Genomic DNA, 24,501 nt, shown 5'->3' with positions numbered 1-24,501 from the left:
TCCTTCAGATGGAGATAACATTTACCTTGCAGGGTCAGTATAAAGGGTAAACAAGGAAAGCAGGGTAAATAAAGTGCACTACGCACTATTACTATAATTGCTGTTATCAGTAGGCATTCTCTCACGTTCCTTTGAGTTTCCCCCCTCCCGGAATCAATTCCAAATTTTTCCCTGTAAGTCCAAGTTCTCAGGCATCACTTCTCTGTGGTATTCTTTATTTATTGCACGCCCATCACCTGGGAAGCAGCGTTTTACAGAGGACTTACTAATGATGGAATGGCAGAGATTTGAATATTCGCGGAGAGACAACCTGGTTAGAAAAGACGTACAGCTGATCCCAGAGATGGGTCTGAGTCCTCATTCCTTCTGTCTGATCTGCCCATCTAACAACGCCCATGCCTTTATTTCTGCTCCCAGTGGGGGGGTGGGGGCGCTGAGTGATAAACAGCATGCTTAGCTCTCAGCTTCAAGAGACTATGCCATCTAAGCAGACATTTTCCCCACACCAGTCAGTTCCTCTCCTTCCCCATCCGTGGATGATGAGTCGGCCTTGGTCACATTTGGGGCTTTGTCCCAAGAAAGGAGCTAAATTCCCTTGAGCATAGCCCCTCCGATTTTACAGTAATATGCTCCTGCCAATGCTCACTCCCGTGCTCCACTTCCAGGAGTGGAAAGCATATGGACTATTCTTTTTTGCCAAAACTGGTCAGAAAACAGAACTCGGTTCTCATAAAAGTTGCACAGTACCTGCTTCCCTTTTCTTGCTGACAATAAAAATGAAACTGAAGCCCAGGGAGCTACCTTTCTTGGAAATATTTTTCACTCAGATACAACTCTTAACTCTGTCATTTCTCACCTGCTCAAACACCTTGATCACCAGGGGGGAGGACCATAAATAACTGAAATCATAATTCTGTTAAGATTATTTTATACTCAATAATATCCAGATATTTCCATTGAAATCCACTGATAATTTTAGAACTTTCCTTACAGAGGTGGAAAAGAATTCATAGTATTTTTTTTTAATTTTAATTACTCACTAAGTGAAATCTGAAAGTATTTAATTATTAGATTTATGCCTCAAGATAAGTTCAATGGTAATTACAGGATGTCTTTTTTTTAAATTCTAATTCCAAATAATTAAATCCCTAATACACTGGATCATTATGATTATAAGTAGAATAAAGGTGTCTTATATTTGAAACCAAAGTTTGGCTTTTTGTTTAACCTTTTTGCACCTCATCAAAAGGCAATTCTTTGAAAAGATCTGTTTCAATTGCTCTAATGATGCTTTAAAACAAAATAAAAAAAAATAACAATTGTCTGCTGGAATGCTTTTCCACTGCAGTGTTGGCAGAGAAGAGAGCCTCAAGCTTTCAGCTTGCTTGAGGTTCCAAGGCATGCTGACTTTTCTTCTGCCATTTGTCATACCTGGACACAGGAAGAACTCAGACACCAGGAGAAAGATGAAATAGATGCAGTGAGAATACCAAGGCAATTGAGGATCTGTGAAACAATCCATCTACCCCACCCACAATTTGTCTCTCTGTTTTGAAGTAACTTTTCTGAGCTCCCCTTCAATTAAAGATGAATGGATGAAGATGGGTTGGGATTGGGTAGACGTCTTAGAGGGAGCCACACACCAACTAGAAAATCTAAAGCAAAATCCATGAAATAAGTCTTCTAACTAAGGTTCAGAAGGTATTTAATACTTGGGGTCTGACAACAATCATTAATCGAGAAAAATAGGCTATTCTTTCTCTGCATTGATGAGGTTGTCGGAAACACTTGGTAGAATGGCTCAGCAGCAGACGAATCGAGCTTACTGTCCTGCAGACATCTCCGCACTCTACTTTGGGATTTGGGAAGTGGGAAGGGTGGTGCTTTGTGGTTTCAAAGAGGAGTTGCATTGTGGGGGTTCAGGAAGGAGAGGAGACACACATCTTTAAAAAGTAAATAAACCAACCCCAGATGTCTTCCTCTAGCTAGTAGGCAGAGAGGAGAGCACTTGCTTATTGGAGAGCATTTGAAGACTGGGGGGTGGGGGAAATGAGAGTATGGGATAAAAGCTATAAAGAGAAGGCCAGAGAGCAATCATAATACTTAGAAAAATGTCACATTAAAACCTCCAGCTGCCAGCGGCTGGAGGGAAAAGAGTTCCAGACAATAGCTGAGGGAACAAGTTGAATCTTGTGTTCATTCCTGTGGTTAAAACAAGTCTGTACGGCCACAAGGAAAATTCCATTCTCTTCAGAACTTAACTCTCTGCTTACCTGAGCTGCAGACACTTTTTGTTGAAAGACCCCTTAAAGGTAGAAGTGGCAACGCACAAAGGCCTGGCATCTCTCTTACCCCAACCTTTCTCTTTCATGTTTGCATCCTTACATCTTAAAGATTACCTCCATTCCTTTGAGGGGCCTAGTTACCACGTGGACTAAAGCATAAAGAATAAAGCAGGGTTCAGGAAGAGGACAAATCCTCTTGCCATCTTCCCCAAGCCCCAACCATAAGCCGCATTCATTTTCCAAGCCCCGAGAGCCATGAAGGTCAAAAACAATTAATCATTAATTCAGTAAATGTTTATTCAATTCCTACTATGTTTCCAGCTCCAGACTAGGCATTTAGGGAGGACAACCAAGGCCAAACTGTCGTTAAGAACTTCCAAGTCAGGGGGCACAAGAGAAATGAGAGTTCATGTGCTGCTAGTTATATGGTAGACATAGTGAATACCATACATTGTGAACAATTGAACATGGTCTTTTCCTTTCCTTCTTTGGGATTTTCATGGATTCAGCTGACAAGTGGCCTGCCTGCTGGAGTCAGTCCAGCCAAGTATCTCTCTTCCTCACCAATAATCCCACCATCTGTTCCTTTTCATGCCTCCCAGACAAGCCTTAGGTCACCTCACTCTGGTAACTTTCCTGTCAGAAGAGGGAGATTATCGATAATTGTCTTGCATCCAGGAGAAGATGGAAAATAAGTTTCCTTTCTGAAATAAGCTCTTTGCTTTCTAATTCAAGGAGGTCTGGTCGGCATACTCAGGAGAGAGAGAATCCACTCAGAGAGCCATGGGTGGTGGGAACAAGCATCTCTCCCCACTGAGAAAATATAACACCAACAATTGAATCGTGTAGGAAGGGGGCAAGTTTGGTGGACTGGCACTTAATGGAGATGATAAGTTATTTATAGTCAAACTGGGAAAGAGCTGTGACTTGATGCAGCTTCAGTGCTCATCTTCAAAAAGCATGACGTAAACTCCAATATTTGTGTAGTAATATAAAGAGAGTTATAAGAATTGGTCAGTGCCCTCATGGGAGCTGGCAGCAGTGGTGTGCTTACAAGTTTGAACAACCAGTTCTCCAGAGGAGAAAAAGCTCTTTTCTCTAGCTTTTGCCAATTTCCGTGGTATAAATACTCCCACAATGGTTGCGGAGTCAGGAGGAAATATGCACAAATTAGCTCTTGCTCGCTAATATGAAGAGACTCCAGAACACCAATGGCTTATAGTCTAATTAATACACTGGTACAGATAAACACAGAACACACAGGGAGAATCTCCTGCTTAAATGGTTGCTTGGCATCAGGTGGAAAATTTTTAACCAAGACCCAGAGCGGGGCATGTTTTAGGGAGAGCAAGAAAAATGGCTGCATAGGTAAGTGGAAACTGAGAACAGTATCTGTATTTCCCCTTCTGGTTCCCTCAGAAGCACAAAGAACCATGGGAGGTCAGAGCCTGCAAAGACCTGGGAGATAATCAAGACCAATCCAGTGTGTACAGAAGGGGAACCGAGGAACACAGGCCTGGAGTGATTTAGACAGCCTCTGCCTCAAACATACCACTTTCCTTGATGGTTTCAGTTTCCCTGTCATTAGGCTGGAGTATTGAGTAGGGACCTTGAAATAAACTAGATTATTAAAAAATAAAATCAATCAGAATTCCCTGGGGCTCTGCAAGCACCCACAGAGGACAACTGTCTATACAGTTGATGGAGAGTGGGTGAAGGTATCACCAGCTTGAAGCCCAGACTCGGTCCAAATTTGTTATTCAATAACTTGCCCTGGACACAAGCTTTCTTGCAGAACGGAAACAAAGCCACAAGTCTGCCAGGCGCTGGCTGCCTTGGCCTTTGAATCATTGGTGAGGAATAACCTCTGTCTAGAAAGAAAAAAAGAAAATCCCACGTAAAGAACCCCAGCAATAATTTCCTGGGTGGGAGAACTGCTGCTGCATCTATCCGGCAAATGTAGTGGGATGGCTAAGTCTTTGGTGCTGCGGGAGCTCCAGCTCCTTTCTCCCTGTAATTCATGATCCCTGAGACAATTATGAGCAATGAAAAGGCGTAAGTCAAAGGAACATTGAGTAAAGTTAGATTTAGGAAAATAACACATTACATTTAAATATCCATATATATTTAATCTGTGTTTAATAATGCAAGGAATACATTAGTCAAGGTTTAGGCAGACTCCACACTGACGTTAGTTACAGAAATGCCAGTTTCCCTGCCTTGGTGCCACAAGATTGAAAACTTGTAGAGGAAAAGAGCCTGTCATTGCAAACCCGGGCACTGCAGAAATGTAAATGGAAGGATTGCAGAGGTCACCGCAAAGTCGGGCTTGCTGCAGAGAATAGAACTTGGGGTGAGTGAGGAGACCCAAAGCTCCAGTCTCTGGTCTCAGTTACTCCATTTGCCCCCTCTGCAAGGCGGGACAGGGGAGCAGGAGGTAACATCTTAGAGGGGCAGAAGGAGCAGGATCGCTGTTCCAGTTGTTATTTTATCTCAGATCTCCTCTCCGGTCCTTGGACTCTAGATCACCAGATGGGCAATGGCAGCCTGGGCCCCAGGGGAAAGTCACAACATACCCCAGGGGACAACACCGGAGCTCCAAGGCTGTTGCTGCCAGCTGGAGGGGTGAACCAGGTGAGTGTACTCAAGGATGAAGGAGTAATCACAAGCAAGCCCAGCCTTTCGTGCACTCATGGTCCTCCAGAAGCTGGAAAAGGAATCAATGAGGACACAGTGCGGTATATGCCAAGTGGCAACTAGGACCATGAGAAGAGGAACAGGCTAGACTGCCAAGAAGTCGAATAAATCGCCCCGCTTTGATTGACTATCACTCCATACAGCAATCATTAAGTCCCAAGAACTCAGTGCTTGTCATGACTCCTTTATTCCATTGAGTGAGGCAACTCATTCCCCAGACTCTAGAATCCCACAGGCGGCTTTAAGTCACTCACAATCTCAACTAGGCAGTCTCAGGAACAAAGTTACAGCAGGAAATTATCTCAAGGACTATCTAATCCAACCTTCTGATTTTACAGATAAGAAGACTGAGGCCCAGAGAGGCAAGGCATCTCATCCAAGCTTACCCAATCATTAAGTGAATAGCCAAGACGAAAGCCCAAGTCTCTCACTCTAGGGCTCTGTCCACATATAACACTGCCCCTCCTATGAAGGACTATGCCAGGCACTGTGCTAAGAGCTTGAATATAATTATCTCCCAAAGATGAAATAATCACTTATCTTGATAAAAGTTTACAGTAAAAAAAAAAATAAATAAAAAAGCTTGGCTCTAATTCTGAATCTGCTACTTTTGAACTGTCTGATGTTGGCTTGGTCACTGCACTTCTCCAGGTGTCCTTCTGCCCCTGTCACCTGTAGAACCTCCATATGTCAGCCACTAAATCATAGAATGAGTGCTAGTCTAATGCAAAGCAAAAAGGAAGAGAGTTAGAAAAGAAAACCTAGATCAGGGAGGTGTATGAATGGGTCACTTGCAAATGCCTGGGGGAAGCAGACTGTGATGAATGTCCAGATATGACTCAATCTATGTTCTTGAGCAAGTCATGAAACACCTCCATTTCCCCACCTGTACTTGGAAACCACTCCTCCTAACTCCATTCCCTAAGAGAGTCATTCCACAAGTTAAAACAGTCCCAAGCTGTTCCCAGAAAAGAATTGGGGGAGATACAAGGACCATCTCCTTAGCTGGTTTCAGCCTGCCTTCCAAGGATCGAGTCCCTAAAGATTCAAATTATCTGAAATTTCCTAATCCCACACAGGGCCCCTCCCTTGGAGGAAAACCTAAATTATCTCTTAGTGTCTCTTTAGGTTAAACATAACTTTGAGACACATGCTCATTCTAGCAGTTGGCACTTGGAAAAAACATGAGCTGTGACTCACCAGCCATTTTGAGTCAAGTATTTTGAATTTGCTTAGAGCAGGAAAATGGCCAGCGGGGTGGGCTGGGGCAGGGAGGACAGGACCCACGCAGATAATGGCTAAGTACTATCCAACTCTGTTCCCAAAAGGCAAATACAGCGGAGACTCTCAGAACATATGCTCCTGTTCGTGTTGTTGCATTGCCGGGAGTTTCTTAAATCATTGTGAAATGGCTGCTTTCTGCCTGCCTCGATCACGTATTATGGGGCATTAATAAATAATGGGAGGTTATAGGACCAAAAGGCGGGAAAACCCAAAGGGAAGGTGATGGAGAGTCCTAATTTAACAAGTAAATGAAAGAAGCTATTAAATCATAGTTAAATTATGCTGGCACCAGGAAAAAAAAAAAAAAAGGTTTCCTGCTGCACAATGCTTTCAGTAAAATACTGAAATTTCTCTCCTGGCTGGCAGAGGCATCTCCCAATCAGAAGGAGAGAAGTCTGTGGCCTGTGGCTCCCATTAGATACCGAGCTTAGGCAGGAGCCCTGAGGATGGAGAGTTTCAAGGTGTTTCTGAGTACATAGTTTTCCTAGAATGGGTCCACCTTCACCATTTGATGTCAAATCTGTGATCAGCCTATTGCTAGCGGCCTCAGTAGCCAGTTCACTAATTCTATGCCTGTTTTTCCATTCACTCGCTTTGGTACATTTTGGGGTTCTCACCTTAGAGGAGGGGAAATTGAAGTTACCAAGGTAGTGATGTAAAAATAATTCTTTGACTATATGCACAACTCTTTACTTTCTCACGTACCATCATATCTACAACACTGTGACAGTTACCATAACATTGTCAGGTAGGAGGTGGACTCTTTCAGATGGAAAGCCATATTTTGTTCATCTTGGTGTGCCCAGAATTCGGAAACGTGTACATTTAATAAATATTGAATTGGAGGATAGATAGGTGCCTGTATACGTGGAGAGGTAGGTGAATGAACGAATTCCCATCAGATAGCTGAGAGGCTCAGAGAGGTCAAGTGACTTGCCCAAGGCTGAAATTAGTGTGGGAGTTGTAACCAGCAGCCAGGCTTGCAGAATCTCAACCCTGTGTTCTTTCAACACAACATGCTGTCTCGCTTCAAGAGCACACAGTAAACTAGATCAGAGTCAGTGTACGGGATCCTTATCAATTCACACAAGCAAAAAGCAGACACACTTCGTTCTTTGCTGCAATTTTGTCTCTGACTGTGGCACAGATTATTGTTGAGCACTTTAAGACATTGAGGGTCTCTCTAAGAAGGAAGTTTTTGGAATCCTCTGGCAGAAAATCCACACAAAAGCCAGGATAGGACACCTCACAATAAGTCTCTCCCTTTCCTTGTTTCCAGGGATGTTTGTTATGGTCTTGGCAGGAAAACTTGCTGCCATTCAATTTCTCAGACATGCTTGGGCCCCAAACCCCAGTGGGAGAAGCATGTGTATCAACACGCCAGGGGAATAAAGTCACAGCAGAGTAGATTTGTTTGGACAGGTAGGCTTAGCGGTCTGACAGGGTATGCAAGACATCCAAGCTACCCTGTTTTTCAGAAGGAGCTACTTGGCAAACATATCAGGTAGCTAGAGGGTAAGCCTATCCAGGCTCTCTGCATGGGCAGGGGCACAGAATTTCATTAGAACATCTTTCAAGACAGTAAAGGAACCTTTGAACCTCTCTCCAGACAGCAGCAGCTCAACCAAACTATGGTTGCTTAGGAGAACCTTCAGACCAGGAGAGAAGACAAGAAATTCACTTTGGAAGCCATCACTCACTAGCAGGAAGTATGGAGTAGCAGGAAGAGGGTCTGTAGTGGGCTTTAGAATCATAAAGAATAAGTCTCCACCATTTACAACTTGCTACTTATGTAATTTTAAACAACTTATCTAACTTTCTCTATTATCTAGTGATCTATCTTCCTCTAGTTATCTTACTATCTCTTTAAGCCTCGATTTCTCCCTTTTTAAAATGGGAATATTTGAACTTATTGTTTCAATGAGTATTACATTCAGTTACAAGTGACAGAAACCCTAAAACCTCAAGTGACTTAAGCAAGATGTCAAAGAGAATACATATCATCTGGATGCAAGTAGTTTTAGGTGAGTATGGAGGCTCCACAAATCACCAAGGAACCAGACTCATTTTACCTGGTTGCTCCACCTTCATATAATACATACTTACACCACAAGGCTCACGATGACTTTGTGAACTCCAGGCTCTTTGTCCAAAGACCAGTCATCAGACAGCAGGGGAATGTATCATCCCCCCTTTAAAGATATTCTCAGAAGCTCTACATAACCCTTCTTCTTAGAGTTCACTGACCAGAACTTAGTTACATGACCACATCTCTATGCAAGGAGGGCTAGAGATTTAGTTTTTATTTCTCGTGTCCTTGTACTCAGCTGAAACTCAGAGGTTGCATTTCTTATTAAAAGGGGGAGATGAATATTGGAAGGATGATCAGTGGAGTTTCTCGTGTCTAATTTAGGACAAAATTGGATGATGATGGTAAATCATCTACATACGTACTAGCATGTAGGTAGCACTTGGTAAATGCTAACAACTGCTATAGTTATAGCTGATGTACCTCCACTGAGGAATACATTTCTGTGGGAAATGTTAGCAATGGCCAATGCTTGACTTCATCCCAGGGACACTGTGTAATCCCATCAGATGTATCATTGAGATTAAAGTGAAAGTTTCAATAAAGTCAAACAATGAACTTGAAGAGGGCTCTGAGGAGAGAAATGAAGGTGTGTAAATAGTACCAGTGAGGAAGACAGCAAGGAAGCAATGATGATTTCATATAGAAGTCAAGGGTCTTCAAAGTTGCAATATCCGTTTTATCAGTGATGGCAGCCAAACTCTGCTCTCCCTCACTGATGGCAAAAGAAAAGAAAATTATATACATATATATAATATATATATATTATATATATATATATATATATATATATATATATAATATATATATATATATTATATATATAAATAACAAGGTAAGAGCTAGATGGTACTTGTAGGTTCTCATGCAAGAGAAAAAGATGGAGGAGAGTTATTTTATTGGCATCTGTGGCTATCCAATAAGTATTTCTTGAATAGAAGAAGAAATGGTAATCTTGCTGGAGAAATATGGATATGAAGACTGAATTAGTCAGGGTTCTCTAAAAAAAATATAACCAATAGGCTATGTGTAGGTAGAGAGAGATAGATAGATAGATAGATAGATAGATAGATAGATAGATAGATAGATAGATAGATAGATATTTTAAAGAATTGGCTCATGTAATTGTGGAGGCTGGCCGTCCAAAAATCTGTAAAGTAGGCCTGCAGACTGGACATCCAGAAAAGAGATAATGTTGCAGTTTTAGTACAAAGGTAGTCTTCCACTGGCTGGAGAGTTCTCTCTTCCTCAGAAGAGATCAGCCTTTTTCTTAAGGTATTCAGCTGACTGGATGACCGCCACCCACATCATGAAGGACAATCTACTTTACTCAAAGTCTACTGGTGTTTAAATGTTAAACTCAACTAAAAAATATTTTCAAAGCAACATCCAAATATCTGTGTACCAGGGGCTAGCCAATTTGACACATAAAATTAACCATCATAAAGAACTTCAGAGTCTTATCCAGCAATAGAGCCATATTCACTTGGGGATCTCTTTTTGATATTAGATTCTTCTCGCTTAAAATGTCTTTAGTAGACAAAACAAACTGATTCCTCAGACACTTTGAAATATTCTGAAATATAAACTAAGTGCGTCAACGAAGGGGTTAGGCTCAAGGAACAGGTAAGGGGTTTTCATTTCAGAGTCAGAAAAATTAAAAACAAAAGCAAGGGAAGGGGGAGTTGAGCCTTCAGACTGGACAGCATGAAACAGACTGGAATGATAGAAAATGATTAAAGTCACAGGAGGTGGCTGATGGAAAACCCTGACAGATGAAAAGTCTGTTAGATGGATATTTCATAGAAATTAACTGACTTTTAGCCCTCGTTGCTCCCAATGGAACCAAGAAGCAGGGGGAGGAGGTATAGTGAGTGAGTGAATATGTTGAGTGTGTGAGTGTATACGTGGTTATATTTGAGACGTACCTAAAGGTAAGACAGGAATAGGGAGGAGAACAGCAAGACTACAAATATTTAAGAAAGATTTATTTTCTTGAAACGAAGACTAACATGTGAAACTGAGGAAATCTCCATGTCCACCTTGACTTTCTATTACTAGTGAAAGAGAGGAGAACCTGTGGGTGTTTTGAGGGGTGCTATGAGGACGCCTATCATCTTCCTTCCCTTCCAGTCTTGTTTCTTGGAAGACCCACCAGGGGTCACTCTTTTGGGCAATCACACTGGATAGGCTGACACGTGGAACAGAGATCAGCCCATAGCATTTAGGAGCTCCAGGCCACGAGGGTCACGAAGGACTTCTTCAGTGGATATCCCAGTCCCGAGCAGAGTCCACGATGATTCCTCTCAAGCCCAGGCATGACCGTGCCTTACACAACTCAGAAAACTCTGGATGCTTCCATGGCTAAATCAATTCAGTGCCGGCATCTTTGACACAACATGGCCCTAACCTTGCCTTCTGGCCTTGTCTGCTGCTAGCCCATGCCCACGTCAGCATGCTGGCCTGATCTTCCTTATTCTGGCTGTCTGAACTTTCTCAATATTTTCCTGCCTCTGCTTTTTGTAATGCTGTGTCCTCAGCCTGGAATTCTTCTTCTCTCCTCTCAGCCCACCCATAGAGTTTTCCAAGTCCAGGCCCACGCTGCCTTCATCATGAAATGCTTTCTTTTTAATTTTCATTGCAAGAGGAATAAATTCATTGTAAAAATATTCAGTCATACCAGGAAATAATGTAAAAAGTTTCCCCACGCCATAGCTCCCATGACCATATCAAGAACAACAACTGACACCTCCAAGGTGCCAGGTGTAAGGGCTGTGATCCGTTTTGGTGGGCATCCAAAGCCCTCTGACAGCCCCAATTAGATAAGTAGATAAGATCTCTCCAATCTCTGAAGTGCCCTGGCATTTGGTGTTCCTCTTATGATACTTTATCTTTTTCCGAATTAGCTTATGGTTATATGTATACTTATTTTAATTGATCTCCACTCAAGTCTTCCTCACTACAATGTAACCTATTTGAAGGTCATCTATCTGTCCCCGTTACAGAGCTTTGGATAATTGTTTCCGTATTTGGTTTAGCTCATCAAACCTCTACAAGCACATGTGCCAGGCCCTATTCAGCTAGGGGCCAAAGAGGAAAACAAAAATACAACCCAGCCTTCAAGGAATCTGCAGTGTATGTGGCCTTTCTCTCCCACCAACCAACAAACAAAAAATGTTTGCGGAATTGTTAGATGCTAACTACACAGAAGCAATAGATCGTGGCTCTGTGGAAGTGACACTCATTTGTGCTAACAAATGTTTAAGAGCATTTACAAAGTAATCATCAAAATATGAACAAATGACACTGAGTTCCAAATGGGGGTCAGGGAATGAGAAGGGATATCAGTGGAGAGGGGGTTAATACTGACTCACTGTAGAGGAGTGACTGATGCGGGCAGTTGGAGCACCTGGGATGTTATTTATGATGCATTGAAGGCTGTCAACAGCATTCTTCTGGAGAATTTCGCCTGCAAGGGGAAGTCATTAAAATAGAAAGCGCTGCCACACTGGAATGGATAAAGCCTTCCGGCTTCTAATCCCTCTGACCCTGGAGATGAATTTCTTTTTCTGTTGATCTTTCTTGGTCCTCAGTCATCAATTATTATTTATATTTTCAGCCAGTGTAGCATATATATATATGCTAAAACCTCATTCTATATATATATATATAGAATGAGGTTTTGATGACCGAAAGACCAGGGTTCAAATGTCAACTCTGACACACCCTCACTGGGGACCAAAGCACTGAGAGCCTGAATTTTCTCATCTGTAAAATGGAATAACAGCACCTAACACATTGGGCTGTTGTCAGGATGAAAATTAATTTCGTTTAGGAAAAGATTTAGTTCAGTGGGTGGCACAAAGCTAGTGCTCAGTGAAGAACTATTTTTATGGTGAGGCCCATTACATGTAACTGGAACATAATCATCTTAAATAGAGGGAGAGACCATCCCCTGCTTCTCTGGGCTCCCAGAACTGAGCCCACACACTAGAGCATTCATTCACTGTCCCTGACTTTCCTGCCTTTGCTCAAAGAACTCTGCTCCCCAAGGAGACGTAAATGCATAAATTCTTACACCAGCTCATCATGGATGAAGCCAACAAGGGGGAGGGGTGGGCAAAATGTGTCCCACAAAGATCCACAAGATGGTTTAAGAGCCTGGTAGGGGGTGAAAGAGAGTATGTGCATAAAGCAGGAGTGTGAACAGCCAAAGGACGTCTTCCATTACTCTTTGCAAGGGCTTGAAATGCATTGTCCAAAACACAGCTTCTTTCGTTTCCTTAAGACAGGACTGAATATGTGAAGATAGAGTTTACGTTTTTTCCCTTGAAAAACAAAGATATTTATGTGAAATATTCAATCTTATCTCAATGTGCAAGACCGCAAAGCCACAGCTCATGAGAAAACATGGCTACGAGGCAATGATCTGAAATCTTGAGAGACCTGAGCTCAAATCTTGTCACTGATCCTAAGGACAGGATTATTCCCGCCGAAGTGGGCGTGACGATGGGTAATTTCCTCCTGTTTCCTTACAAATGTGTATTTTCATACCTAACCTCACTCCATGTGATGTAGAGTCAGGATCAAACCGAGGGGAGATGAGATCAACACAGAAGCTCTGTCTGAAATCTCATCTCTTTAATACCTTTTTCATTTCTTTTAGTGATAGAAATAGAGATAATCTCTGGCTTTCAAATAGTTGCTTTGCATTTTTTGACTGGGGAGAATTAAATTGAATTAGATGGGTCTGGAATGGTTATTAGAACCATTAAATTTGGACATACCTAGAGAAAATATTTACATAAGGAAATCAAAGCTGGACTCATTTTCTTTATCCAGTGCTCTGACCTCTATTGGAGTTCTGACAAGCAGAATTTAGCTGAATATTTCTTAAGATGGTACATACCACAGTAAAATGCATCCCCTAAGATACCTAACAACATTTATCCCCTAAGATAAATCAACATTTTCTTTTGCTAAAAGGAAAAAACTGCCAAAAAGGGAGAGCGCAATCTTTTAAAATATTTATAGGCATATTTTCCATTTGGGTCCTTATTTGAATTTTATTCTCATTTAGAATACAATTCTGACAACTCCATCATTAATGCCAGCCCTGGCAATATTCCATGAGAAAACACCAATATAGCACAAAATCGAGATGCAAAGAGGATTATGATATCATATTAAAAGAAAGGAAAGAAGAATTAAAATAAGAGACCTATCTGAAACAATCAGAAATGAAATTCTCTTTGGGATAAAATGGTCTCTTCCAGAAATGCAGCCGTTTAAAATAAGATTAAAGTGATATTTTATAAGAGCTAAAGCAGAATACAAACTATCTTCCCCTGAATGAACTTAAATTTGCATACTATGAAGGGTAAATGAAAAAGAGAGAATATTTTTAGGCTATTAGACTGAAGCTTCTCCACTTTGTTCGAAATTTCTCAACACAAGCTCCTGCACCAATAACATGGGGGGTCCGTGTTAATGATGCAAATTCTAGGGCCCATCACCTCAGAATCAGAATGTTTATGCAGAAGAGGGGGAGACTCTGCACTTTAAACAAGCCCCCAGAGAATTCTGAAACCCACTGTTTGAGAACCTCTGGTTTGTAGGGTCTCTGGGAAGTACAGCTGGACCAGGACAGAGTTCAGAGTGTGCTTCCTGTCCTGAGAACCACCAACTGCTGAGTTTGAGCCCTTCCTATTTCTTACTCCCAGAGTGACCTCAAACAAGCCACTTAACCTCCATAGCCCTCAGTTTCCTTATTTGTTAAATAGGATAATTTGTTTCACAGGCTGCCTTGAGGTTTAGGAAGTGATAGTCTTCTATAAAAGCATTGCATGATAAAAGTTACTCCTGTTATCATCATTGATACAATGTGGCCAAGAATATGATAACAAAAGATAACTTTAACTAGCAACATTGCCACTGTGAAGAGAAGGAACACAGAGATCACAAACTAAGTAGACCAGAAAATAACTAGCTGATAATATTCTGTGTGATTGTCAAACACACATGAAGAGTAAGTACAAATCTGTTGGTTAGCACACGCGGAGATGAAAAGAATATTGACGGGGATGACAAACTAGAATTAAACTGGGACAAAGTAATGGTGATGTGCAAATGCTCAGACCAGGACGGCTGCTGGGAAGTGGGTGGTTTTTGTTCTCGGAGACATCCGAATGACGAGGATCGGGAAGTGGGAATATAGACAGCTGACTGTCTTCGTAGAAGACATGGGGACTGAAATCAGACAGGGAAAGGGAAGTTCCCAAAGACTTGTGTGTGAGATGAAGCATGTCTGGGTAGAGGAAGATGAGGCAGAAGTGGCATCTAAAAAGCACAGCAAAACAATGAAGACTCCTGAGACTAACGTTTAATTTCCAACTCTGAAGCCAATCATCAAAATGCCAAAATGGAATGGAATTCTAAAATATTTCCCTGATCACAAATGATGTAAGTTTAGTTGCAGAAAACCAGCCCTGCCCTCGTTTCAGGTTCCCTGTGTATGTGGTAGGGGTGAGGGATGAAGAGGAGGGAAAGAGGGTCCCGTGCTTCCTCTGGAATGGGAACTGGAAACTCCAGGACCCGAAGTGGCTGCTTTCCAAAGGGACAGAGTTTTGGCTTCCTCTGCGTCAGGCTTTGGAGCTCAAATTTAAACTCCCTCTGTCAGGAAGGCGACACTTCAGTTTCCCTGAAGGAAGTACCCCAAATCTTCACATTCATCCCCAGCAGAGTACGACGTCCCACCTGGTTTAACAATGGGTCAAAGATTCCTCTCCGTAAGAATGCCACGTGGGGACAGCTCACCTGAACAAACTAAACCTGGCCTGCTGAGGGGCTATACCTTCACTGCTTCTTCCACATGCAATACTCTTCCCCACGTGCCACCCCGTCTGCCTCCACCTGGCTTCCCCACACACCACCTTCTCAAAGAGCGTTTCTCTGATATCCCTATGCAAATAGAGCCCTCCACACACACCCATCTACTATCATATCTCCCGCATTTTTGAATCGCCATGGTAATCATCGTGACCTGAGTTTATGGTATGTATTTATCTATCTGTCTATCTATCTATCTATCTATCTATCTATCTATCTATCTATCTATCTATCTATCTATCTTCTATCTATCTATCTATCTATCTATCTATCTATCTATCTATCTATCTACTTTTTTGTTGGCTATCTTCTCATACCAGAATATAAGCCTCATGAGGTTAGGGACCCTCTCTAATTCTCTGTAATATCTCCAGCACCTAGAAGACTGCCTGGTACAGAGGTGGTGTTTGGTTATTCCCTATTATGTAAGTGAGTGAATGAATGAACTGAAAGGCAATTCAACTCTGGCTGTCCCTTGTAGATAAGCAGAAGTAGCCTGCACAAAGAGGGAGGGAGGAGATGATCTTTGACATGGAAGCCACAGGCCACTGAAACCTAGCATATTAACACTTAATGGCTACATTCTCTTAGTTAACTACAAATTAGGAGGGGAAAGGAAAGAATGTTGGGCCAACCGTTCGGAACAATTGTTTGATTTCTTCAAAGAGCTGATGTAGAATTGTGGTCCCGTAGGGGTACACCATGGCTGGCACTACATACGTGCACAGAGGGAGTGTGTGCACACACAGGCACACATCCACGCACACACACTCACTCACTCACACTCTCCAATTGCCTCCTTCCTATTCCATACCTTAACAAAAGCTCTCAAACTGAAAATGACATGATGTTGTTAAGTTTCTCTAGGGACCCCACCTATCCTTGGAATCCAAAAGAGCAAAGAGGCTGGTCTATAGAGAAAAATAGACTTCAAAAACAATTATTTTTGTCATTTTTCACTGGAAATATTTGTTTAGTCCAAGAAATAGCAAATCAATATTGAAAACACAAAGAATTTTTGACATTACATTTTTCAGATAGATATGTCCCTTCTGCAGTAGAGGGACATCTGACATTAAGATGTGAACATCTTTCAACTTAAAAAAAAACAATTAATTTTTAAATAAAGACATGTCCACGATGCATTATTTAATTGCATTCTCATTAAGCCCTACACATGCCCGATTATGGTGGAGAATTTCGAAGGAAACAAATTCAAACTCTAGTTTAATTTCCTTTTCCCTGTTTAGCTCCAAGCTCAGTGTGTGATCTTATAAGTTGACACGGTAACATTGAACCTATTAGCACTCCTCAACCAAAAGTAGATTGTTCGGGTTTCAATAAATGTTTTTTGAATTGGATTTAGGTTGGTGAGAAAAAATAGATGAAGTCAGAAATTCCTTGAAGTAAATTACATATTGAAATGAACAGTTTGATGAACAACTCCCCCACCCCCAAACAAGACAGACAGAAAGAAAAAAAAGCAGGAGTCTTGCTTTTCTAGACTGTGAGAATTTCTTCTGCTGTTACATCTGTGAACGCTTTACAAGGCAATGTCTACAGTTTGTTTTTTACAGCCCATGTTTGATTGGAGTTTGCATGACATCTGGAGCTATATTTTTGGAGAAATTTCAAAGCTAGTGATTTCCAGTTTTTTAATCACCAGAGTATTTATTTTCTACCATAGCGTAATTGTCTATGGTTCCACATTTATTTTTTTATGGGAGCAATGCAAAATGAAAACCAGGGTGAATTAGTAACTTGATCTTGTATCTGTCAAGGCTTGATGGCTCTTACCTGCTCTAGAGGCTAAAAAGCTGATGTGCTGACCTCACCGTGTTGGAAAAATTGAATACATGGCTGTTGCCAAGGACGAGGCACTCTCAGTCACAAGAAGAAAGGGGGCTTGACAGGCTAATGAGGGAAGAGGCCATGCAGCCAGGAAAGAACACAGCACCCTGTCCCCTCTGCTCAGGACCTGGGTCATGCTTGTGACCACAGGTACCACATGCCAGAAGGGTAGGCGGTGCAGAAATTATTTTTACCCTTTTCTGCTGAGAAAGAGAAACACCACAACGAAGCAGCCTCTTCCCCACTGAGGGAATGAATAAGCACTTGCTCTTCACTGTGGTTTAGTCAAACAGCCTGGTGTACGTGCAAGTAAGAACTAGAACAGAGACTGCTTGCCTGCAAACTCACCAGGGCTTCTCCTGCCCAGCCTTAGGGGACTTTTTGTTTGTTCGTTTAGTTGTTATTGTTGACTTCTTTTCCTATGCTTTGTATTAAGCTATTTAAACTCAAAAGATAGCAACCTCTAGACCGGTGTCTAAGAAGGTACCTGATTTGCCCTGGGTCACGCAGTTAGTGGCAGAACTAGTCTTTACAAGACTCCTTTACATAAACCAAAGCAGGTGAGGTAGGGGTGAATGAAAAAGAGGGTAAAGTCGGGACTTAACGAACTGCGTGAAATAGATGGGCTTAGAGAGAAAATTGATAGATGGTGCTTCCTGTGGCGCAGCCTCCCCCTTCCAACTTCCGGCTTCACTATTTTCCAAGCCCTCCTTTACTTTGAGTTCTGTCTGGGCAAGTTCTGATCTCCTGGAATGCATCTTTGCCTTCCTTATCTGGGAGCTCATCACTAAATAGCAGGTGGCGAAGAGTCTGTTTTTCATCTCTCTTGCTCTCTCTCCGCTCCTCTCTTTTACTCATTTCCTCAAGGCTATGAATTTCTGAATTTTAATCAGTAAACCTCCATGATTTGTTCACACCTGGAACATCGCTCTCTTTGTTTGGAGAATATAGAAAGGAGCAGAAAAAATCAAGAGAAGAAACTGCAGCTTAAAGAGGGAAGAGAGACATCAGCGTTTAAATATTAATACACACACTCTATGAGGCATGCACACATCCACATATTTTAAGCCAAGCGTTCTTTCTTTCAGCTCCTCTAGTTCCCTACTCATCTCCACCCCCAGCCAATGTCTTACAAGACAAAGAATATTTACTGTGTGCCACTTCAGTTATCAACACTCCACACAAATAGGTTGACAGAGGAAATAGGCAAAGTATCTTTGCAAACCTGTTTGGGGTTGAAATAACAACTAGAATGCCTAGAGGCTCCCAGAGATTAGCTTAGATTTGGTTCCTACAAATGTTGACTCTTGAGGGAAGCTATCATCAACCTCCCTGTCTCCTTGGGTGTTGGGAAGTTGCAGCCTTCTTTAAGGTGTACATTCTGTCCTCATGGACTTTCCATCTTGGAGAGGACTTTGGGAGGTCAACTGGTACAGGCTCTCACCTTTAGTTATCATTTGTCTCTAAATCCAGCGACCAGTGTTTTTGGAGTACTGAATATTAAGCCCCTGTGGGGACAAGAGAACAAAATATTGGGCACAAGGGTATGGTTTCCAATTTGTGGGCTGTAGGACCCCATGGGAGCATGACCAAATAGTATTATTACTCATGTGCACATATTCTGATACTTCTGATTATTCATTCATTCTACAAATATACACAAGGTGCCTACTCTGTGCCCGGAACCGTGCTAGGTGCTGAGTATACAATAGAGAGTGAACAAGTTAAACTAATTCTGACTTTATGGAGATTCCAGTCCAGTGGTGAAGACAGACACAGAGTTACACAAACACAGAGTAAAAGCAATAACTCGGATTTGGGATAACATACAGATAAAGTTGTGATCAACAATATTCAAATTCCTTTAAAATGATATAGCCTCTGCTATTAAGCATTTGTTCTACCAATGTATTCCTAAAGTGTAAGTGTCTTTATCTGCAGGTCTATAAACTTTTTTGAGATTAAATGTGCTCTCCATCCTAAAAAAGGATGGACACCACTGGCCTAAATCATCCCTAAGAGATGGTCTTTTCTATCCGGATGAATGCATTAAATAGCAAGAAGTGATAGTTCACAAATATTCCAGCAACGCTCAGGTGGACAATTCATTCCTAGATCTGAGCTTGTGTAGCTTCTTTGAAAATTAACCTCAGGGCTCTCTAGATCCCATCATCCAGGAATGCGACCTCTTTGGGGAACCCTGGATAAATCAAGAAAGAACATACCCGTTTGGTCACAAATTTCACCTCCCCAGGGGGCAGAGAGCTGCCCCACCTCTGCCTGTGTCTTGGGTGAGGTTGGAGGTAAAGTCTCGTGTTTGATTTTGGTATGCTGTGAAAGAGCAGGCTGGGAACCATGGGACACGACTTGTTGATCTATTAGACACGGTAGGTAATCTCCTGCAATAAAGAAATAAAGCAAAGCTTATATGGGAGGATTTTCCTGTCAAGAATTAGGAATGCAAAAAATAACCCAGAAAATGTAGCTGTATTTGAACAGGGGCCAGGCCAGATAATGGACAGGAAGAACTGTTAAACGTGAGGTCCCACTAAATCAAAATGATCCACCAAATCTCAGGTCTCAGTGAGTTCTCTCTATATGTATTCAAGGGTAGAAATATTATAGGGACATTTTTAGTGTCAATTCTGTCTTAGACAATGTGATGGGCATTGAACCTACAAATACCAATAAAATATATTCCTTTAAGTGGCTTCTTTTGGCAAATAGCAATGCTCATTTAAAAGATAATTAAACAGTATCTTATGCTTTGTGACAATGGGAAGAAGAGCAGGATGGGAGGCAGGCCAATGTGTGCAAGAAGCACTAGGTTTTGATCCAAGTGGATTTTATCCTGGTTCTACATCTAACTTGAATCTTACCATCGACAATCTAAGAATCACTTCCCTCTTATCTTCAATTCAGTCTCCTGATCTATGAAACGACAAAAGTTATGTCCATCTCCCAGTACTATGTATGAGTCCAGGTCCCCTACCAGAAAGGATGTCTTCCTTATAAAGGTCCCCTTAACTTATCTGGTCACAACTATCCTTCCTATCGCAGCAGAACAGAAAACCCACCTGTCTGCATCAGGCCTGGGTTGTGGGATGAGGGCGCTGCTGATAGACCCCAAGAGCATCTGCAGGTCCTCTCCAAGGGGCCCCATGAGAAGACTTACCTAAGGAAAGAGATCAAAAAGCCAAAGGGTGAGGATAATTTGGGAGACTGCCTATAAGACAAGAAAGTTTCTAGTGGCTAGAAATTTAAATGCACGTATCGTATGTCTCCCCACTTCCCTTCCTACCACCTCACTCCCACCATAGCCACCACAAAAAAGAAAGAACACAGCAGACCTTTGGCACAGTTAGACCTCACCCATTTTCAGCCCTGGTCTTTCACTGAGGTAATATCTTTATCTGCTGCCAACTAGACCTGTCCGTGTACGTAACTGTTGCTTCATTCTGACTCATCACATCTTGCTTTGGGACAGTAAATGCAGGAGTCATTTTTTCCTGGTGACCTCTGGCCTACTTCTTCCAAAATGCTGGGGCAGTCATGGAGCACTGGGGGGTGGATTGCCTTTCCCTCAATTAGTCAGTGGCCTTTGGCACAGCTGCCTCCTGATCCCCGTTAAGCCGTCCTGAGAAGTCACAATGTAGAAGTACTAGGGAACACCACCCACATTCTGCTATTTCCATAAGTGAATTTTAAAGAGTAAAAACTGGGCATCCAAAGCCCCCATGAAATGTCACACATGCCATCCCCTCCAAAATCAGCCAAGCACAGTGGGGGAAGTGCTTGCATTTGAAGTCAGATAAACCTATTGGACCAAACCCAGTGCAACACAGAACTGCTTATTGTTCCCAAACCTTGCTGTATTTTAATTCCATGCCTTGCTCGTGCTGTCTACTCTTCCTGGAATGCCCCACTCCACAGCCTCTCTTGACTGAGCTGACTCCTGCGTATCCTTAACACTCAGCTCAAACATCACCTCTTCCAGGAAGTCTTCCCGATCCTCCACAGCTGCACGGGATGACCCTCTTCATGCTTAGCCTAATGCCCTATGTGTAGTTCTCACTATATGGCTGCATAAGTGCTGTTTTCCTTTCCTAGACTGAATTTCTTGTTGACCAGAACCAACTCATCTTATTCATCTTTTTTCTCTCCATAACTTAATGCATAATCTAGTAGGTTTATTAAATGAATAAATGATCTGGTTCACGCATTTATTAGCAGTGTATTCTGGGCAATTTAATTAACTATCCTGGGCCTCCATTCTCTCATCTGTAGATCGGAGATAACAATCCATCTCTCACTGGGACGTTGTTAAGATTCGGAGGTAACATAGGAGGTCAGACAATTAGGTTCGTGAACTTGTTGCAACAATGTTGCTAACCTTTTTTATATCAGAGGGATTATTCATTGTGAATTTATACCAACTGGACAAACAGTTAACCAAGGTTACTATTTGCAAGTGCTGAAAATGTTGTGCGAAAAAGTTAGACAACCTGAACTTTCCGCCAACAATTCATGGCTCTTGCATCACGACAATGCACCAGCTCACACTGCACTGTTCTATGAGAGAGTTTTTAGCCAGTAAACAAAAAACTGTATTGGAACTCCCTCCCTACTCACCTGATCTGGCCCCCAATGATTTCTTTCTTTACCCAAAGATAAAGGAAATGTTGAAAGGAAGACATTTTGATGACATTCAGGACATCAAGGGTAATACAATGACAGCTCTGATGGCCATTCCAGAAAAAGAGTTCCAAAATAGTTTTGAAGGGTGGACTAGGCGCTGGCATCAGCACATAGCTTCCCAAGGGGAGTACTTCGAAGGTCACCATAGTGATATCCAGCAATGAGGTATGTAGCACTTTTTCTAGGATGAGTTTGTGAACTTAATCATCCGACCTCTATGCAAAGGTCCACTGCCATAATGTGAGGCTGAGGCTTGGAGAATTAATGCATGAAGGGCTGTAATCCACACAGGGAATGATGAAAAAGAAAGCAAACAAACAAACAAACAAAAAAGGTCATTTTAGAGTAATGAAGACCCCTGCAGTCAATTTGCAGCCCCTTTTCTCCATGGATATATTGTCCCAACCAATAGGTCCCTCACTGAAAGGAAGCCTGGAAGTCTTTTGTTTGTTTTTTCTTAAATGAGAAACACATACCAGGTCATTCCTAAAAGTTTCCTGGGAGTCCAGCATCTCCAGCTGAATTGATTGATTGATTAGCATAGTTACTCTTGTTATTTCTGCCAATGACTCAGGGCCTTGTAAGCCGAGATGCTCCCCTCCCCACTCCACTAACTCTATTGTAATAGGTCCATGCAAGTGAGGTTAAGCTTATGCAGAGAACTCTGGTGATTTTTCCAAACACTTGGGAGAAAAATGAGAAATTGGCAGTGGCCTGAGCCTCCTGAAAACTTGACTAGTAGCCTGACATTTGAAGGGTTTGCTCAGTATGTCTAGAAAAGTTTCCAAATAATGGAGATAAGGAAGCAGAGGCAGCTTAGCACAAGTCAGGCACTCCTCATGGAGCGAGTGCTGCTGGCTCCAGCCCACATTATCATGCCACAGGACCATCCCCATCCACTGCAGTCTTCCCAAAACACATATGCACATGAGTAGACTACCCCCCCCACACACACACACACATACATACACACATAACACTGCCTCCCCTTGGGGAATATGCAGAGTTCTCCACTGGTCAAATCTCTCCAAATTCTCTGGTGAATCAGACCCCATCAGTCATCTAGAGCAAAGCAGGATTAATTTATTCAGCAATCATTTATTGAGCAAATTCCCGATGTCTTCTAGAACAAGCTTGAGAGCCTTTTCTCCCAAACCACTCCAAGAACGAGAAAACAATTTCATTCAGAAAGTGTGGTGAGGTAAGGGCTTGGCATGGAGGTAGCCAAGAAAGAGATCTGTGCTGAGCTGGGCATGGATCATTATTTATGTCATTCTGTAAGGACATGCAAGAGAGTGCCAAACTCACAATTCAGAAAACATTCATCAAAGCAGAGCCTGGGTGTGGTGGCAAGATAGCAGCGGTGGGTCAAGGACTGGGGGAAGAGCAAAGGGAAGGAGGGGTTCCCACAGAATTTCTGCCACTTTGAAACTCAACTATAGCCAAAGAAGCAGAAAGCACTTGAGAAACTTCCCCGTGGTCACCTGCAAAGCATCCTAGGATCTGAGAAGTGGAGACAAATGACCTCCTTATATGGAAAGTCACAGAGAATGATGGCAGAGCTTAGTTTGGATTTGGCAACATGGCCTATTGTGGGCCTTTTAAAATATGTTTAAAATGCTTGCACGATCTTCCCAAGGAGAGCAAGGTCTACAAGCTCTGACAATTAACTTCGTGAAATTGTGGCAACGATGTTGCTAACATTTTTTGACATCAGAAGGATTATTCATTATGAATTTGTTCCCACTGAACAAACAGTTAACCAATTTTACTATTTGGAAGTGCTGAAAAGGCTGCGTGAAAAACTTAGGCGACCTGAAATTTTCGCCAACAATTCATGGCTCTTGCATCACAACAATGCACCAGCTCACACGGCACTGTTTGTGAGGGAGTTTTTAGCCAGTAAACAAATAACTGTATTGGAACACCCTCCCTTCTCACCTGATCTGGGCCCCAGTGACTTTTTTCTTTACCCAAAGATAAAGAAAATATTGAAAGGAGACATTTTGATGGCATTCAGGACATCAAGCGTAGTACGACAACAGCTCTGATGGCCATTCCAGAAAAAGAAGTTCCAAAATTGCTTTGAGGGGCGGCCGGTTAACTCAGTTGGTTAGAGTGTGGTGCTCTTAACAACAAGGTTGCTGGTTCGATCCCCACAAGGGCCACTGTGAGCTGCACCCTCCACAACTAGATTGAAACAACTACTTGACTTGGAGCTAATGGATCCAGGAAAAACACAAGTTAAAAAAAAAAATTGCTTTGAAGGGTAGACTAGGTGCTGACATCAGTGCATAGTTTCCCAAGGGGAGTACTTCGAAGTTCACCATAGTGATATCCAGCAATGAGGTATGTAGCACCTTTTCTAGGATGAGTTTGTGAACTTAATTGTCTCACCTGTATCCCCTCCCCTTGAATCTGGGTGGTGGGGGGAAGGAGCTTCTGACTTGCTCTTAGTAAATGAATATGGCAGAAGTGATGCTCTGTGACTTCTGAAGCTTGGTAGGAAGAGGCCTTGCAGCATCCATCTTCTTCCCTGAACTCTGAGCCATGTGTAAGGCTGCGCTGAGGTCACCATGCTGTGAGGAAGCTCAAGCGTGTGAGCAGCCATGTGTGGGTGTCGTGCGAGGGACTCTGCTCGCTGGACCAGTTGTCACACGGGGCGGCCTGCGGGGTCTCTGGTCCCACTCCCCACACAAGAACGCAGGA

The sequence above is a fragment of the Rhinolophus ferrumequinum genome, chromosome 22, assembly GCF_004115265.2.
Source record: "Rhinolophus ferrumequinum isolate MPI-CBG mRhiFer1 chromosome 22, mRhiFer1_v1.p, whole genome shotgun sequence".
Lineage (NCBI taxonomy): Eukaryota > Metazoa > Chordata > Mammalia > Chiroptera > Rhinolophidae > Rhinolophus > Rhinolophus ferrumequinum.
The sequence above is the reverse complement of the archived record's forward strand: the minus strand, read 5'-3'. Positions refer to the sequence as shown.